General features: G+C 37.2%; 1 long non-coding RNA gene across 1 annotated transcript; it reads left to right on the top strand.

Moving 5' to 3' along the window:
* The first annotated feature begins 521 nt into the window (after positions 1–521).
* Positions 522–5,085, top strand: LOC130567669 (uncharacterized). The gene is made up of 5 exons (XR_008964623.1): positions 522–1,090; positions 2,087–2,137; positions 4,076–4,197; positions 4,332–4,408; positions 4,584–5,085. It is a non-coding gene; the product is annotated as an uncharacterized LOC130567669 (long non-coding RNA).
* The last annotated feature ends 238 nt before the right edge of the window (positions 5,086–5,323 follow it).

Genomic DNA, 5,323 nt, shown 5'->3' with positions numbered 1-5,323 from the left:
ATTAGTAATAAGTAACTAAATACTTTTTGGAGAGAGTAATTTGTACAGTAATCTAATTACACTATTGAATATGTAATTAGTAACTAGTAATTAATTACTTTTTCAGAGTAACTTACCCAACACTGCGCATATGTTATCCCATGGGTTTCACGTGGGAATTCACATGGAATTCACACCAAAATGTTCCAAAAACACACATTTCACATGTGATCACATGTGTTTTTCACACATGTGAATTTCGTGTGTCTTTTCTGTAAGGGTTGATTTGAGACACAACAGCAATACCAGTAAACATCACAGGACAAACTGTCTACGCACATGACATATTGAACAAAACCACATACTGTGAATCACTGTTTTCTGTTATGGGGTTAAAATAGACCAGCTGCATGCTACACCTAGGGAGACTTTTGGCGCTTTTCTACTGCATAGTACTGCACGGTACGGCGCGGTACAGCGCAGTTTTTTTTTCCTGATTCTTTTTTTAGTACCACCTCAGTTGAGGTTCCAAGCTTACTGTACCGATACCAAAATGTGATGTGTTTACACACAGATCACTGACTGGGCAGTGAGAATCATTACCAGCGTCATTTGATTTGCAACACATGAATACGCATTTTAAAGGGGTCATATGGCGGAAGTACGTGTTTTTGGTGTGTTATAAGTTGCCAATGCATGTATTAGCCACGTAAAATTGCACAAATGAAAGTGTGGGAACAAAAGATGCATTCTATCTAAAAGCGAATGCTCAACCAGACTTGCCTGAAACGCCTCGTGTAACCACACCCCAGCAAATCTACGTAACTTCGTAATATGATTTGACTAAGACAGCCCAAATCTAAACGTAGTTAAGGTGGGCGTAATTGTAAAATTCATTGTATCGCTTGTCAGTACAATTGCTTTGGAACCTGATGTTCCGAATATGGTAAGAGACGTCACATTTCCGTGAAATGCTTGCAGTATTTGACCAATCACTACACACTGGTGAACTGGCCAATCATAGCACACCTCGCTTTTCAGAGCGATGAGCTTTGTAAAAAATCAGCGCGTTTCAGAGAGGCGGGGCAAAGAGGAGATACGAACATGCACGGTATGTGGAAAATACAACGTTTTTTAAACGTTAAATGGTGTATACACATTGCGTTACATCTAAAACAAACAATAATATTAATTTTAGCCGTGCAATATGACTCCTTTAATACGTAATATTGGCATTTCGTTATATGCTTGGTGACAGTAAAATAGAGATTGAGACCCTTAACGCAATGCTAAATGCTACAGCTTACCCTAGTGCGCCGTCGAGCAAACCAAATGATCGTTGTCTGCTCTTTGCTGTAAGATATCCCAAACTTTTTTTAGCATTATTTTGTTTTGCTGCCATCCGCCATCGATATGCTCCATTACCCCTGTGTTGTGCATGTGTTTATGTCGTGTTCACAATGATGGGACGGCAGTAGAGGCGGCTCAACTATGATGATAAATTTATAATCCCCACCCACTTTGAAGTGGTACTAAACTGCTGTGGAAAAGCAAACTGAGCCCAAGTAAAGTGAGCTGTACCGAGGCGAGTCGTACTAAACCATGCAGTGGATACACTACTTTCGATATGGCACAAAGACATTGACCTTGATATTTTTATTGGCTTCAAATGGCTATTCTTATGTCTTAGACAGCCGCTAACACACAACCTTGTTGATTCATACATAGACCAGAAGAGGTCCAGCAGATGTACTGTACAAATTCTGCCGTGTCAATAGCGAATCCGCTATGGTGCAAGCGCAACAGGCTTTTCAAGGGAATGGGAGATGAGTCTTTGATTGTTTTATTACACGTTATTCCCAAAACACACCCATGACTCATTAAGAGAATAGGCACAACCATTTTGGGACATGCCCCTGGCCTGCAGACCATTTTTCCTGTCGTTAAACTTGCAAAAGTGGATCGGACATGCCCTAAGTGCAACCTGCACCATGCGGTTAAGACCATGCTCTTAGATCGTACAATAGGGCCCACAGTAATAAAAACTAAATGAGTAAAAAAAAGTAAAAATGAGTAATGTTAACAGTACATCATCTTTTACTTTCAGGAACGAGGGTGGTGAGGACACAAGTACAGAGGACCCAGACGCAGACAGCGGGTAAGGGGTTAACAAGACATTTAATAAAATATAAATAGAAAAACAAAGACCCACGTGGGGGGTAACATAACAAAACAGGGGAATCTACAACAGGACAGGACTAAGACTAATTACACCTAACAAGATTAAGACTAAGATTAACATAAACATGAACTACAAATGACTAGACTAGACTGACACGGAACAGGCACTCACCATACAAATGACACGCACAATGAACCAGCACAGGACAGAGAACAATGGGGCATTAAATAAGGGATCAAATCAAGAGGGCACAGGTGTAGGGCATGGAACCAATAACAAGCAATAATGAGGAGACGAAGGGGCGGGAACAGAGACTACACTGGAGAGTGGAAGGCCAACAGGGCCAAAACGCCTCTCTCCACATAAAACAAGGGATCCTGCCGTGATCACAACATTTACAGTGTGGGATTCCAGAAAAAGGAGAATTGTAAGTGCAGTCATACTTTACATGCTTTAAGTTTGAAGATTATTTTGTGTTTCCTTCTTGACCCATCCTCATTTTTCTTTTAGTTTAAATGTAAATTTGCCCTCAGACATCCAGTAAAAAAACTCTCTCTTCTTTACTCATGATTCTCTCTGTCATTGTGTGCTATGTGTTTGACAGTTTAAGCAATCACACAAGTGATTGACACCGCTGTGTTAAACACTCGAAGATTGAAGCGGTGTGGGTCGAAGCGCAACCGCCTAGTTATACCCGAGCTTTCAGACACCACAGCAATCGATGGAGAACGCAGTTGGAATGGAGGCCTGGAGAGAGGCAAAGAGAAGCCAGATCACACTCACTTTGAGAAAAACACGCTAACCAAGCACAATGCATTAGCAAACACACTAGCTCTAAGATTCACTCATGGCTTGCCATGTTAAAATGACACAGTATGAATAACATCTACAGCCCATGTGGTAGTTTCACTATGCATTAATTTGTGTGTCTATACTATTTTGTTCAGAAGTCTGAAACCACTAGTACAAGTGCTTTAATTTTGCATTCTTTTCTAATGTAATGCAACATTTTTATCACAGATATTAGTATCAGCTTACAAAAGTGTTGAAGTTTTTGTCATGACTGTGACAATGCACATGGTCAAATGTGTTACAAACTTAAAACTGAATTAAATTAGTATGCCCACTTTTTTACTTGCACTGTAAGAAATATATTGTGAAAATTACAGTAATTTACTGGCAGCCATCGACAAGTAATACACTGTATTTAAAAATACAGTAAGTTACTTGTCAATGGCTGCCAGTTAGTAACTGTGATTGTTTATTACAGTAAGTTACTCATCAATGGCTGGAGGTTAATTACTGTTTTTACAGCAATTTGATTGTCATTATTGTAATTTTTAATTGGACATAGCCCACATAAAATATGGTTCTTAAAAGGTTCTTTAATGATGGTAAAGGTTCTGTATAGAACCATGTCTTCTGAAGAACCCCTTTTCTGCTGAAATGGTTCTTTGTATTGGGAAAGGGTTCTTTATTCCCACCTATTTTGGTTTAAAGTAGATCAGTTATTTAGAAGCTGCCTCCTGATTGGTTGTATGTCCTGAATCAAAGTCCTGATTTAACAGTCCTGCTGAGGTGCCTGCAGACTGATACACCACACAGGCAAGCTTCAGACTGTTTTTAATCATATATATATATATTTTTTTAATAATTTAAGATATTCTATGGTTATATAATTTATGGGAATCTGCTTTACCAATTATTTAGGATAGTTAAAATGTATATATTCTACTTAATATTTAAAAAAATGTATTACATTAACAATATTATCCTAGCATCAATCATTATTTACTTATACTGGCTGAACTTCCATAAACCATTTTTCTAAAGTATTTTCATGCACATTATCTTGATGATTCTTCAACAGTATGTTGTACAACATGTATTTGGGTTTATTTATTGATATTTCAGAGTTTCGTATGTGACCTTGTCCTGGGAGTGAACTTGGAAGAGACGGGCATTTCTCGCAGTGCTAACCAAGTATCAGTTCAGCTCAGAAGTCTGACAACTGTGTCATACTTGATGTTTTAAAGGTGATATATTCATGTTACTTTTAAAGTTGATATCCTTTCCACATTAAAACGATAGCAATTTACAGCTAAAATAATTTTGGAAATTAAGTTTTGTGTATTCTTATTGTACTTATATGTACATGTCTCTGTTTCAGGTGAATCATAAGCCAAGCTCTAAACCACTGCAGGTCTGACTTTGACGGTTGAGGCAAATTCAATGACACATTCAAAGGTATGTAATACAAATTTACGAATGAATCTTTAGCCAAACATTATCTTTATTACCAAAAACATGTTTATACTGCAGGAGTCAGCTCAACCAAACTTCTGCCATGACATAATTTTTAAATATGAGAGTGACCTCTACACTAACATCAGCTTGTTTTGTCTCCATGTCTCATATTCAGGCTCCTGAAAACACCTGAGACTGACAGACACAGCTCTGGTTCTGATGCTCAAGGTTGATGACCACAGCCATAGATGGAAAGTGGTGGGAATCTGCGATGATCATGGCCTGCAATTTGAGCCCCATGCCAGATGTTACTTTTGAGTTGCCAGAAACTCAAAATCATTACCACACATAAAAATAATGGATGTAGTTATCTGCAAACAATATAAGATGATTTCTTGGCTGCACTGCTTGCTGTATAATCTTGCTGATCAGTTAAATTTAAATAGTAATCATGTATTTTTATAATTTTCCTGGTTATATATATATTTTTATTTCTATACATTTTTGTTGTCACATTTCTACTGCTTTTGTGCTAAAATGGACTAAAACGTATTTTTTTACTTTTTCCTTTGTCTCTGTTTAGGGCTAATATGCTTTTTTTCTGTAAAGCTGCTTTGCAACAATGCAAAATTGTGAAAGGTATTAATATGTACAAATATAATGAATGTTTCATGACATTTAATGATGTGACTAGAAGGAAATAAAAGTATTACTTGATTTACATGTCTTGTTGTTTTTATACAGTAAAACGGAAATAGAAAATGATAAAATCCTTAAAAAACTAAATGAATGAATTAATAAAAATTGCGAAATTAAAACCCCTCCTGTTTTCTGATAAAGAAAGGGTTCTTTATAGCACCACTGAGGTTCTATATAGCACTTTTCAAGGCAGGGTTCTTTATGGAATCTTATAAA

Source organism: Triplophysa rosa, linkage group LG17 (genome assembly GCF_024868665.1).
Source record: "Triplophysa rosa linkage group LG17, Trosa_1v2, whole genome shotgun sequence".
Classification (NCBI taxonomy): domain Eukaryota; kingdom Metazoa; phylum Chordata; class Actinopteri; order Cypriniformes; family Nemacheilidae; genus Triplophysa; species Triplophysa rosa.
Note: the sequence above shows the minus strand (reverse complement) of the source record. Positions and strands in the feature narration are given on the sequence as shown.